This window comes from Microtus oregoni, unplaced genomic scaffold, assembly GCF_018167655.1.
Source record: "Microtus oregoni isolate MIOR12 unplaced genomic scaffold, Mior012 000002F_ref0000024, whole genome shotgun sequence".
NCBI lineage: Eukaryota > Metazoa > Chordata > Mammalia > Rodentia > Cricetidae > Microtus > Microtus oregoni.
Genome location: NW_024543061.1, coordinates 69,378,460 through 69,393,519, shown reverse-complemented (window position 1 = coordinate 69,393,519; position 15,060 = coordinate 69,378,460).

Genomic DNA, 15,060 nt, shown 5'->3' with positions numbered 1-15,060 from the left:
TCTGCCCTCTAGTGGTTAGTTATAGTGCCATTGTTTATTACACCTTGGGCATGTTAATATTCCACCTGCCTTGGGGTATTCCATTGTACAACAACTAGGTATTTAAGATTTTTCCTAAGTTTGAATGAATGGCATTCAGCTGATCTCCTTTCAAATGAACCAGGTCCCTTGTGTGTTCTTTCAATCTTCAAGCCCTTGCCCAGCTCACGTACAGTACAGAGGTATGCAAACTGTACCAAGAGTAATGCAGGCATTACAGTTGGAGACCCATCAACAAGATCAGGAGTTACAGTTGGAGGCTCATCAGTGATACTGGAAAGTAGGGGACCCCTGAGAGATGGCCCTCGAATGTTGGCCAGCAGCTAAAAAAATTGATTGGTGAGGGTGAATTTAAAATGGGTGCAAATAATTCTGTTCCAGTGTTGACAGGCCAATTGTTAGTTCTTTTAGGCACTGGTATTAAAATTGAGGCAGCACAAGAGAATATTATGACAGTTTTAGAGTTTAGTCCCTGGTTTCTACATGCAGGGGGCTTTAATATTACTGCCTGGGAGCAGGTAAAGGTTGACCTTCAAAAAGCATTCAAAGAGTGAGGGCCAGAAGAATTTCCCATAGTGATATTTTCACTATGGTGCTTAGTCAGAGATGCTCTTGTCAGTGATGGTGTAAAAGTAAAAGAACAATTAGATAATTGAACCTTTGAGGAGATTCAGGATGTAGAATCTGTGAGTTATATTAAGAGCTTTGAGGAGGGGCAAGTTAAGAAGACTAAAAGGGATATAGAAGAGGAAGAAGAAATTTTACAAAAGGAGATTGAACTGATAAAAAAAGAAGTTAGAAAAAGAAGAAAGGAAGCAAACAGAGATGTCTCCATGAGACCTCTGCTGCAAAATCCGTTCCCTGCCACTTCAGATCCTTTTGCTGCAGCTTCCACCCCTATAGACTTAAAGGCAGAAATCTGAGAGATCCAAGATAGACTAAATCATCTATGTAGAGAAAGGAAAATTTATCCTGTTGTGGAAATTATTGGTCCGTAAGGACAGAGGATCAGGCAGCATAACCTTCTGGCCTTTAAGGACACTAAGCAACTAAAAGAAGCAGTTATAGTCTATGAAACTTGTGCTTCCTTCACTGTGGCTTTAATGGAATCATTTGTGGAACTCAACCTTACACCCAGTTACTGTATGCAGCTTTGCAGGGCTTGTCTTTTGTGGGGAGATTATGCGTTATGGAGAAGTGCAGGTAGCTTGCAAAAATACTACACTGCGTAATGCCACTGCATGTTTCCCCAGCATAGCCTTAACATGTTAACGGGTGCAGGACAGTATGCTGGCTTAGCAGCACAGATTGCTTATGACTCTGCTGCTTATGCTCAGATATCTACTGTAAAGCTTGGAAAGCTTTACCTAATAAAGGAGCAGGGGAAGAAGTGTCTAAGGTCCTTCAAGGACACTCAGAACCTTATCCTGAGTTTGCTGACCACCTGTAATAGCTGGGAAGTCACATTTTTGGGGATGTGGACATAGATATGCCTGTCATAAATCAATTGGCCAATGAAAATGTTAACAAATACTGTTAAGAGGCTATACACCCCCATAGAAATAGGAGTTTAAATGAGTATATCCAGTTATGCAGGGACATTGATGGCACTCATGTGATGGAACAGGTTATTGTTTCTGCCCTTATAAAGAGTCTAGGTGGAGCTAGGTCAAGGAATTGTTTTCAGTGCGAGATCTGGACACATCAAAAAGAATTGGCCTACAAGTAAAGGGATGGTTAATCAGCCCAGGGGAAATCCAGGTGTTTGCCCAAAATGTCAAAAGGGGGCTCATTGTGTTGTACCCAAGTTAAGACCCCCAGAGAGACCACCAGAATCCAGTCAAGTCCAGAATGCAAAAGCAAGGTTTATTTCTTTGGGCATACAGTCCAGCTAGCTGGAAGCAGTCCCAAAATGTGATGCAGCACAGTAGGGAGAGCTCCCATTCCTCATTTGGGGTTGACATATATAGGCAAAATCCACATGCCAGGTTTACTCAGGGTCAAGGGGGTTGGTTTTGCTATGTACGGGGGGAGAGACTACTTCTGCACACCCTCTTTCCCCTGTAAACAGCTACTTTTGCTTTTGTGCATGCCCTCTGCCCTCCACCCAAAAAGTTACATCTGCCTTTGTCTAGACTACAAAGCTGGATGCCGACAGGTGGCTAGCTGCTATGAGCATTTTGTGGTTTTTATTTTTGCAGAGGTTCCTGTTTTCAGCTAGCTCTTGATGTTGCAAAGTTTAACCTAGTACCTTAATTAGCTCTTGATCAAGCAAAGTTTCTTCAAATTCTCCATGTCCTTACAACTGGGTTAATGACTGTCATGGGAAAAGGTTCCAAGGCCTTTCAGATACATGAACTGATAGTTCTGTGACTGATGATAGCCTCTGAAAAGGTACAACAACAGTATCCATATCAATACTTGGGGCATCAGCTGTTGCAGACAGGAATGAAACCACAAAAATTTACCCTTAGCTTAGATAAACTACAAACTTTGAATGATTTTCAAAAATTGCTTGGAAACTTCAGTTGGGTCCAACCAGTCTGGGAATTCCTAAGGGAGTCTTAAAACCACTTTTTGACATTCTGCAGAGGCCTCAGGCAAGACAATGTATTACTCTAATTGAAAAAAAGCTTGCCTCTGTTTGTATTCATTATATTGACTAAGATATCTCGAGATCAGGTCACTGATACTGTTAAACTGACAATGGGCCAGTCTACATCAACATTGGCTTAGCTAAATTTTGCTCTGAGTTCTCTATTTTTCATAAAACAGAAATAACTTATAATCATCAAGGACAAGCTAATGTGGAGCATGCTCGTCTTATGCTCAAAGCTTATTTGTATAAAATAAAAAGGGGGGAATATGGTTCCACCCCAGAGACCATTTATTTTTTATTTTATACATTTAAAATATTTTGAGTGTTGATTCTCAATCTCACACTGCTGACGGGCATTGGTTTCCAGTTTCTTCCAGGATGCCTCATGTCAAATGGAAGAATCTAGCAGATGGCACTTGGTGTGGTCCAGATTCCATACTAGTGTGGGGAAGAAGGGCTGTTTGTGTTTTCTTGCAGGATGCTGACAGTCCAGTGTGGGTACCTGAGCGTCTGCTGTGTGCTGTGAATTTTTCTGTCCAGAAGCCTGAACACAGGACAGAGCCAAGAGATCAAATAGACACTGGCTTGTCAACTGAAGAGTTGCTGGGATCCTGAGGAGCTGACTGTGGTGGTCCAAGTGCCAAGGATTGTTCTCTACCTATCAACTCATCCCAAGATAATGGCAACAATTGCTATGGCTGCCAGAGCAACGGCTGCTGGATTTACCATTAGTCAGTCAGTTGTTTCTGCTAGCACAATGGATACTTTATCAGGACAGGTTGCCAATGCCTTGGCCACTCAAATTGAGCAAAATTTATAAATGAATATTGCAGTTAAATTTACAATTGGTTTTGCTTAAAGACCATTCCTAGGTTATACAATGAAAAGGCTTTTTGCTGTTATTCACTGACCCTGGAGTGCACAATTTACAAATTGGCTCTTGAGATTATTCTAGTTAACTATACCAGGGTTCCTCCCACCAGCGCTGAAACCTTACTTAAAGGGCTCCAGTTTCCAGGCAGACTTACTAAGGATTGAGCAGTCACAGCCTCCTTAAGGAGTGCCTATATGTGCTGGGGCATCATCTTAATGTTTTCATGGTGCCAGAGCCAAAGGCAAACTCAGATCAATTTCATCACTTGGCGAGTCCTCCTAGCTATTGCCCTGGAGGATCTTTCAGCACAAATATGGCTGACCATGGTGATGGATGACTAGTGAGCCAATGATGGGAAAGGTTTTGGGGGGACTGCCCCAACCTAAGGCAGGAAATGTGTTTTGACCTGGATGCTTTCCTATGATCGGTAAGGGATATTGCTTGATGTCCAATGTTACCTAAGACAGACCTAGTCATATAATTTATCTAAAAGGGGAACCTGTAGGGCCCATGGGTCTATCCCTGCTGCAGGGTTTCAACTTGAGGACAGTTTCTGACCAGCCAGTTTAACAACCTGTTTGTTTGTGTGTTCCCTCTTCCCACCCTGGTGGTTAGCTATAGGGTCATTGTTTATTCCACCTTGGGCATGTTAATTTCCCACCTGCCTGGGGGTATTCCATTGTGCAGCAGCTAGGTATTTAAGGTTTTTCTTAAGTTTCAATGAATGGCATTTTGCTGATCTCCTTCGAATGACCCAGGTTTCTTGTGTGTTCTTTTAATCTTCAGGCCCTCGCCGAGCTTGCATATGGTACAGTGGCACATGAACTGTACCAAGGGTAACACAGGTATACATGGTTATTTCTCAGAAATTTTGGAAACAAACCTTTTCAAGACCCAACAATACCACTTCTGGGTATATACTCATAGGGTGCTCAATCGTACCACAAGTACATGTGCTCAACTATGTACATAGCAGTATTATTGGTCATAGTCAGAATCTGGAAACAACCTAAATGTCCCTTGACTGAAGAATGGATAAGGAAAATGTGGTACTTTTACACAATGGAGTACTATACAGCAGAAAAAAAATGACAGCTTGAATTTCACAGGAAAATGGATAGAACTAGAAAACATTATCTGTGGTAACCCAGACCCAAAAAGAAAAATATAATGTGTACTTAGCCATAAGTGAATTTTAGACATAAAGAAAGAAAGCCTAAAAGTCACAATCCCAGAGAACCTAGACAACAACGAGGACCATAAGAAAGATATACATGGATCTAATCTACATGGGAAGTAGAAAAAGACAAGATCTCCTGAGTAAATTGGGAGCATAGGGAACATGGGAAAGGATAGAAGGGTAGGGGAGAAGAAGGGAGGGGAGCAGAGAAAAATGTAGAGCTCAATAAAATCAAATAAAAAAAGAAGAGTGAACTGAAGCAACCTTTAGCTCCTGTCTCAGGCAGGGTCTGAGATTGGCTGCTACAAGCCTTACCTCTGTGACTATGACTCCTTCATTCTCCACTCTGCTAAGCTATGGAGCTGCCAGACTGAGGTGACAAAATATATTTGCTATATCCTGACCCCACATTAGGTCAGCCTGACTCTCAGGCATGCATAGCAATTACAGGAATGTTTGCTAACCTGTATAGCTCTTCTCCTATCACTGTAAGATTTGTACTCCTCAGTCAAATAGAATCACATTAAGACACAACCGTAAAAGTTAATATCCTGTCATGCTAGGCAGCAGTCACCATAGATACATCAAGGAAAGTTCTCAACTTGTGGTTTTACTTTATAAACTTCCTGTTTACTCATTTGAAACTACCCCTATATTGGAGTCACAAGAATGTGTCTCCAGGGCCAGGTCTGTGTATATCAATAAAAACTTCAAATTCATAAAGAGCTCATTCTGATCACCTTCCCTTGGTAAGAGCACCTGGTTTACAACAGGACAAGGAATCTCTACCCTTTCCTCCAGAGTCCTCTACAATGTACACTTCTTGAAAGTGACTTATACAGTCTCAGAGTCATACCTGCAGATGTGTTGAATAAGAATAGTTTTGTTCAAGGTGAAATCAGGTATGCTAGGCCCACAGCTTTTACCTTGAACAGGACAGTGTGGTCACAAGATGGGACCTAATAGATGGGTCCTTACTATGTCTTTTGATCCATTAAGGATAAAAGTGACATGGACCCTATTAATATGGTTGTCCTCTTTTGTCTTTTTTTTGTCTATTTGTGAATAAGGTCTAAAACTTCCATAAGCCAGGACCTTTTTCGTGGAAATTAAGAAAGACAGAACTGGATCTTTGTTACGAGCTGGGGGGCTTCAGCTCCAGGTTCTTTTGTGAGCAGTGCTATGAGGACCCTGTGCCCTTCTCCCCAGAGAGTGATAAGTAACCAGACCAAGCAAGAGAATTGTCTTTATAATGGTTCTTTACTAGCAACTTCAAAATCCAATGTATCCATGGGGTTTACAATCTTAATAGGCATGGGGGATTGATAATGGGCAATACACAGGCAATTCAATATCACAATTATCAATCCTACTAATCCTAATATGTAAAACAAATTCATAACCTTAATTTTGACTTATCTCTTATCTATAAAACACTTCTTAAACTTAATACAACTTATCCATTACCTATAAAACACATCTTAACCTTAACACAACTTATCCATTAACATTTCCTAATCTTATCAATTATACATAAGATATCTCTTAACAATTCACACACTAAACATATGTATTGACACATCTATGTTCTTCTCTCAACATCTCATACATGCACTAAATAGCATCACACGACCTGATATTCTTCAGCTTTAAAAAGGATTTTTTGGATTTCTTCAGGCTGGATGCTTTGACAGCACTGGGGGCTTGACAGCAAGGCTCAACTCTTGACCCCATAGTCTGCACTTGGGAGATAAGGCTCCCAATGTCCTGCTCTCAGGCTGGTATTGGGTGCTGGATCAATTCTTGACCGCATAGTCTGTGGCCTGGTGCTAGTCTATCTCGGAATGCAGGGCCTTTGGACTCTGCTTTTTGGGTGACCGAGTCTCAGGAGACAAGGCTTTTAGTTCTCTGTTCTCGAGATAGCAAAGCGTTCTGTCTGCTTCTCAAGTCAGGAGGCGAAGCTCTGCTCTCGAGATGGCAAAGCATTAAATGTTTCGGCAAGGCATTAAATATTTCTGTTTTCAGAAGGTAGGCTTGGAGAATCTCACTCTACGAGACTCAGTGCCCAGGCCATAATAAGAAGTGAGATAACTGCCCTGCTTCTGCCCTCTCTTTTTATGCCAGTTTGAAACTGCCTCTCATTTGATCCTTCTGATAACCAGATGTTTTAAGTTATCATTATCGACTGGCCACAGAAGCTTGGGGGTCCTTCTCATGTGGCAAGACTACTTCATTACCAAGATTTCTGGGTGCAGCCTCCCATCTGCCAGATAGGTATGGCAGCCTTAAAGTGGGCAAAATGTTCTCTTAATATTTCACCTTAGTAATTTTCCACACCACACAAGAAGAAATGCTTTTACTCTACACCAAGTTGCATTCATTCTTATTCCATAAATTTCCTGCTCTATCTACACTACAGATTTCCCTTTATTTATTCATTCAGAGGAATCTGTTTTCATGCTCATTACAGTCTTCATAGTCTATCTAGATCCAACCCACCTTCCAGGTAGATTTATGTAAAACAATGTACCCAAAGGCTACTAGATGATTGTTTGCTTGCTTCTGTGGAGAAACATGCCCTCTCGGGCTGTGGGTCCATTGGTGAAGAAAAAGAATTCTGGTTTATCTAGAACTGTGCCTTCCTGGCTTATTCTCCTCTCCCCTACTCTTCAGCTGCCAAAAGCCAGGTAAATACCACTGTGCTGAATGGCATTGTGTAGCAGTCATTTTGGGGATACATCCATCCTTTTATAGTCTTGTAAATAAAATCATCATCACCTTCCTTTGGTCACAGGGAATGCAATCCCATATATGTAAAAGTTAGGACTTAGCAGGAAGACATAGATCGTTATTGGGAAACTGGTAGAGTCTGCGAAGTCAGGTTATACCTAAAAGGCCCAGACCCAGTCAGTATTTACTATCCAAAAGAAATCTGTGCCTAGAGTCATCCAAACCATTAGCCCAAACCAACCCATGTAGTTAGTTACCTCTAGAATATGAGCCCTTAAAACTCCAATTTTGATGTGGGATTCCCCTCTGTATGCAGTGAATATGTTTTATTGCCTTTGGTTAATAAACAAGCTTCTTTCTGCCAGTGTATTAGCAGAGATTCTGAACAGAGATATAAAGAGAAGGAAGGCAGAGTCAAGGAGATGCCACATAGCTGCCAGATGAGACAGATGCTGGAAACTTGCTTGTATGTCATGACCTCATGGTAATGTACTGATTAATACAAATGGGTCAATTCAATATATAAGAGCTAGCTAGAAAGACGATTAAGCTATTGGCCAAGCAGTGATTTAATTAATACAGTTTCTGTGTAATTATTTTGGGTCTGGGTTGCCAGAAACAAATAAGCAGCCTCAGCCAACACAATTTCACATTAATTCTGTTGTTAATCTCAAAGCTAAAGGTCCAGAAGACAATAGAATTCAGCCCCTCTGCTTTCAGCATGCTGAAAGAGTATATCAGTTTCTTAACCATTCCCAACTAGACATAGGTCAAGACTACTGGCTGTTCTTGGACCCTACGTTGGGAATGCAACTTATCAAACAATAAGCTCAAATTTCAACCTTAACAACTGTAAACAGTACTAACTTAAGTTCACCCTGTGGTATGTCCAAGGGAAAGGTGGCTATTTAATGCCATCAAGATATCCCCTATATATTCCTCCTTATGTATATTGCTGCAGTGATATAAATCAGAATAATCCTGGGATTGGATCTCATCTTTATGAGACAAGGAGGTCTCTGTACTGCCCTGGAAGAAGTAAGTTGCTTCTGTGACAATCAGTCAGGAATAATTAGAGAAAGTGTAATCATGGTTAGAAATGATCTTCATGAAAGAGGGGGAAAGAGAAGATAATAACTGCTACAAAACTTTGTTTTCCTGGTCTCTTTATGGCCATGGCTGATAACAAATCTGTTTGCTTCTAACTCTCAATATAGGACCTGCTTGCTCAATTTCCCACTAATTTCTATGTAAAGCAGAGTATACATTCTGCTAAAATATAGTGCTAAGGAGATGATCTAACCTCTTACACATAAGTGAATCTATGAGTTGACTCATGGCCATAGAACAAATGGTGAATGTAACAGACCCTCAGATTTTAGTAGATCACCAGACTTTATTACAACTGATTCAATAAAGGAAGTACCATCCAGGCTCTGGAACCTAGCAAGTAGATAGTACTCCCTGCCAAACCAAGACCTAATTCATCAACATTCATAGTTCTGGAAAAGTCTTTAAGTGTACTATCTTGGTTTTGTCTTTTATAGTTGGCTTCTGATATACTACTAGAGGAAAAAGATTTAAAAAAAAACAGATACAAAGCCTTTGATCTAAGATAAACTGGTGCAATAGTTCTGCAAAGTTGTGGGAGCAACCAACTGACTGCTATCAAATCGAATTTAAAGCCTACTCCACTAGATGGAACACATGTCTGACACTTCATGTGGCCAAAACTCTAGGACAAGATAGGCCATGAACCTATGGAAAAGTCAAATACTGCTGTTCTGCTAAAGGAACACAGCAATAAAGTGGCTCCTAATAACATTCTGCTATACTCATAGATCAGTATCTTCCTCAACCATCATCAGACAAGATTCAGCCTGATGTTAATGGGAACAAATAACAGAGACTCAGAGCAGGACCATGTTCAGTCAGTAAGGGGACTCGGAACACCCAACACTAAATGGAATGTTTCCATCAAATCCCGTCCCTCATGGCTCCATGAACTCTCCAGAAGAGAAGGCAGAAAGATTGTAAGAGCCAGTGGGGATGGAGATACCAAAGAAAAAGACCTTCTAGATACAACAGGACTGATGCACATAGGAGCTGAGAGACTTGAGCAGCACGACAGGGCCTGTATAGGTCGAAGTCAAATGAGGGTGCCACAGCTGAGAGTGGAAGGGAGCACAAGCTGTAATACCTAATCCAGAGGCTATCTACAATTGACATCTACTTGCAAAGGGAAAATTATTTTTCTCAGTTGATCTCACTAGGTACACAAATCACACTTAAGGTTAGGTGCTATGCCCAACAGTAGTCGGCCTAAAGAAAATAAACTCAAAATATATTGGAGATATTTTTGTGTCATAGTTGTTTACCTGGAAATTTTTTTAAGTTTGCAGGTATTTGGGTTATATATTACAGTTTCTGATTTTGTGTTTTTATGTAATTTCTGTGTGTGCAAATGTGTTATCTTTTGTCTATACATGTTTCTTGTGTTTTGGGATCTTCTGTTTTCTTTTATTTATTTGTCCAATTATGCCTCGTTTGTTTTTATTTTGTTATTAAATTTAATTAATTAAATGTTTTTTATATTTTTGTTTGTTTCCTAATGAGAGAGAAAGAAAGGGTGTGGATTTGGGTGACTGGGAAGATGGGGGAATCTGGAGGAGGGAACCATAATTAAGAATACATTGTATAAAAAAAATCCATTTTTAATAGAAAAAGGAAAATAGACAAAAATTAAAAGAAAATTGTTAAAACAATTTCAATTTAAATAAACTTTAAAGTATTTTCAAGATTATAATATATTTCTCCCTTCCCTATACTCCCTCTAAACCCTCCTATAAATGCACTGTTTCCTTACTCTCTTTTAAATTCATGGCCTATTTTGCGTTAAATGTTATTCATGCAAGCAGACATATATTTCTAAATAGAACCTGCTCAGTGTGTATAATGTCATTTGTATGTTGTTTTCAGAACTGATCATTTGGCACCAAATAAACAATTACTGTGATCTTCCCCTTTAACATCTCTTAACTGTCTGTAGTTCTTTGTGTGGGTTGAGTCTCAATTGACTATTAGGAACATTTAAAGAATTTACTCTCAACACATATAAGTTTGTTATTAATGCTCATGTACTGGATAGTTTCTATCATCTTTTTATTTCTTCCTTTTCAGAGACACACTCCCTCCAAAAAAGCAAAACAATTTTACCATAAACAATGAAGAAGCACCTTCCCCAGAAGTCTATTTCTATTCTTCTTAGATAGAGTGAATAGCTGTAAACTTAAGAGACAAGCACATCCCAGCTTATCTTAGTGGACCAGAGAATTTACTGTGGTTGTTCAAGCACTCTTGGGTCCATGCATTTTAAAAAAGTCCTACACAAAATTGTGGGTGATCACTCATAAATAGTATGTCTAAAAGATACAAAGAGCTGGAAAAAATGTCATGAAAATTTAAACTCCAGGTTGCCTCTGCCTCATTGCCCTAAGACCTTCTGCTTTTGACATCCTGACATGACAGAAAGAATAGATGAGGAACATGAAGGACAGTGTTTTCTGTTGGTTTTATGGAGCTGTATATTTTTCTCTACTCCCCTTCCTTCCTCTCTCCTCCCATTCAACACTCTTCCATGATCCCCATGCTCCGAATTTAGCCAGGAGATCTTGACTTTTTCTACTTTCTATGTAGATTAGATCTATGTATGTCTCTCTTAGGGTCTTCTTTGTTGTCTAGGTTCTCTGGGATTGTGAATAGTAAGCTGTTTTTTTTTTCTTTATGTCTAAAAGTCACTTTTGAATGAATACATACGACATCTGAAGGACAGTGTTTTATGAGGTGAAAGATTTTGGAGCAATAGCAGACCACGTTCAATATGACCTTTGGAGCCTGATTATTGTTTAAATTCATGCATGTGTAGTTACAAGAGTAATGGTCCCTAACACCCAATTTCCCTAACCTCCTATCCTGTTTATAGGCCACCTTACATAGCAAAATTAACTTTTCAAATGTGATTGAAGACCTTGATTTGGAGAGATTTTTCTGAATCAAGTATATGTTTTAACTTAATCGTGGGGTTCCTCAATAGGAAAGATGGCATAAGATAAAAAGTTAAAGCAGATATACTCTTGGCTCTGAAAATAGAGGAAGAGGCTCTTGCCCTGGAAAACAGGTAGTCTCTTGCGACAGTTAGGCCAAGGAAGAGTTTGCCCTTAACCCTAAAAAAGGAACATGGCCCTATTATAAATTTTAGTTTAAAGAGATCTCTTTTGATTCTCTGGTCTTCAGACTTGTAATAGAGATTCATGTTGTTGTTTTAAGCTTACTTATACACTTTAAAAATTTTTAAATTTTATATCCATGTGTATAATTGCTTGCCTGTGTGTATGTATGTACATCATGTACATACCTGGTGCCTGCAGAGGTCAGAAGAGGACACTTGATCACCTGACACTTGAGTTAGGGATGGTTATAGGTCACCATGGAGTGTTAGGAATCAAACTTGAGTCTTCCATAAGAGCAATCAGTCCTCTTAACCAGTGAGGCATCTCTCCAGCCCCTCAGTAGGATTTTGCTATTGAATTAGAGCACTAATATAAAAGTGGTTTTGTTTGTTGCTGTGGGTTTTCTTTTTAAGACAGGATTTCACTATGTAGCCCTGGCTGGCTTAGAACTTTTTATGTAGACAATGTTAGCCTCAAATTCACATAGATCTTCTTGATTCTGTCAACTAGTTCCTGGGGTTAAAGATGTGCATGACTACAACCAACCTATAAAGCTTTTATAATGAAGCTTTGTATGTCTCCTGAAATACAAGCAATAACTTCATCTAAACAATGCTGGCCACAGAAAACACTATGAACACGAAGTACCTGAGTGTCAGGGTTCACTACTGCTGTCCTTCATACAGAAGCACAATTCAGTCTATCACTATTTAGGAAAACAGCAAAATTCAAATTTCATTTCCTTCAACTGGTGGTGAATTAATTATGAGAATGTTTTGAATAGTTGTCACCAATGGGTGGCAGCAGTGTCACTAAGTAGCTATAGTCTAGTGAAGATTATTACTATTCTTTTCATTTTAAACTCCATAATGAAAGAGTAGAAGAATAGGACAGTAAGCATTTACTGAGCCTGATGAGGTATATTCACAGACAAGATATCCAGTAATATAGTAGTCATCCACTGACCTACTTTACATGTGAACAAGCACTGTAACAGGGGCTACAAAAATTTTCAAGATACTGAAATATTAATAATGTAACTTATATTTTCTTGGTATGTGACTTAGAAGTCAGTTTGTCCATAAATGCTATACCAGTTGTGCTTACAACATCAATCAAACTTCATCTGTGAATTAATATTGTAGTGTTGCTGTTTCCTCTGGGAAACATTCCATCCTTAAGAGAAACTAGAAAGACAGAAATTTAAACAACTCAAAACAGCTCCAGGAATTCTCTGACACTAGCAGATTCACTAGTCCCCTTCCTCCCCAAGAGTGTATATACAGTAAGTGACTGCTGAGAGTCACTGTCAGACAAGCCCTGCTGCCTGGAAGAAGCAGAGACCAGCAGGATTGCCTAGAAGAGGCACAGACCAACTGAGTCCCTGGAAAGGACATTGTGGTGATTTGGATGAGAATGGCTCATATATTTGAATACTTGGTCCACATTTGGTGTATCTGTTTAGAGAAGATAATGAAATATGGCCTTGGTAGAAGAGCTGTGCCCTTTTTGGAGAGGTGGCCTTGGTAGAAGAGCTGTGCCCTTTTTGGAGAGGTGGTCTTGCTGGAGGAGGTATTACCTGTTTGCAGGAGTTGTGTCACTGGAGTTGGAGTTTCAAATGCCCACACCATCCCAGGTCATCTATCTCTTTTTTCCTCATGGTTGCGGTATCGATATGTAAGCCATTGTTCTCACACCATTTCTGCCTGCCTGCTGCCATGCTACCTACCGTGATGGTCATCACTTCATCATCTGAAATGTTAAGCAAGCTCCTCACAACTTCTTTCTTTTACAAGTTGTATTGGTCATTGTGTTATTTCACAGCAATAGAAAAGTAATCAGGGTAGGCACTCTCCGAACTGATAAGCTGTCTGCAGGTTGTGCAGTGTATCCCAGTTGTCTAGCTTTTGGGAACTACCACCCATGCTGGAGTGGGCTTTGCTGCATCTGTCTTTGAATCAACTTTGATCTTGTAAGTAGCTTTCCACATTATTCTTATACGGAACCCAAATAAAACTCATTGGTTCACCAAGTTGAACTTTGGTGATATCTGTATTTTGGTCCATCATGTGCTTTTTCTCTGGAGTTAGTAGATTTGTGTCTTGTATTTCCCCAGGAAAATTGATCACATGCCAACCACACATAGTTTAATGATGTAAAGTCATTTGTTTCTCTGAGTTTTTGTAGGAAATTAGCTTCTTTCAGTCACTGTCATGAAAATTTACCTTCCTATCATATACATGATTTGAACACTTGTACTATACACATTGTTCTCTGTGGGAACCTTTTTATTAGTTTACTGGAAATAAAATGGACTGCAAAACAAAAAGGGTTAAATGAAGTTGAAGCAGAACACTGAGAAACATGTTTTCCTGAATGAAATATGCTGGTATTAAAAACAAAACAAAACAGGCTAAGCCCAGTGGTGGTGGCACATGACTATAAACCCAGCACTTGGGAGGCAGAGGAAGGCAGATCTCAGAGTTTGTCTACAAAGCAAAGTTCAGGACAGTCAAGGCTACACACAGACATTTTGTTTTGGAAAACAAAACAAAAGAAAGAAAAAGGAAAGAAAAAAACAATAACAAAAAATAAAAATATATACTCAAAATAAGCAATCTACTACAAAAAAACATTAAATATTTTATTTTTCTGACTTATTTGTGATATGTATATGTACAGCACAAGTCTGAAGGCCATAGGAGAAACTTTCTGTGGAAGCTTTTCTGCTTCTAACATGTGGGTCCAGGTTTCAAAATCAGGTTACCAATCTTAGTGGCAGGTACATTTTACCTCCAGAGTCACATCACTGTTCATGAACAAATATTTTAATAAAGAGTAAAGATATTTCCTGTGTGGTAATACATAGCTCCAATTACAGCCATTTGGGAATTACAAAGCAGCTTTGTTACAAAACAAAATTTACAAGAAGGGATGATGGTAAATATGAGAAGTACAGTGTTTGCCTAGCATGCCTGAGAAGGTTTAAACTATGTATCAATAAAGTAAGAAGACAGAGCTAACAGAAGAGATGCTTGTGACCTGTTATTTCGTCCTTTTTGGGACTCATCAGTACAGTATAGCATATGATCAAGTAAAATATTTAGTTCCCAAATATTAAAAATGTTTAAATCATTGAAAGATTAGGAATAAAATGTTTTAAGGAGGTTCAGTAACTTAGCGTTCTTGTACAAGAAACTCTCAAAAAGGTTTAATTAGAAAGCTAAATTGACATTTTCTAATAATATATTCTTAGTCTATTTGAATTAAAAAAGAACACTGATAAGTAAAATTTAAAAACATTTTGACAATGGTATTAAATCACAGAATGTGGTCTTGTCTAGATCGCCCTTCATAATGGTCATTGAATTTTGTAAAAGAATGATGATCATATTTACAATAGTATTTG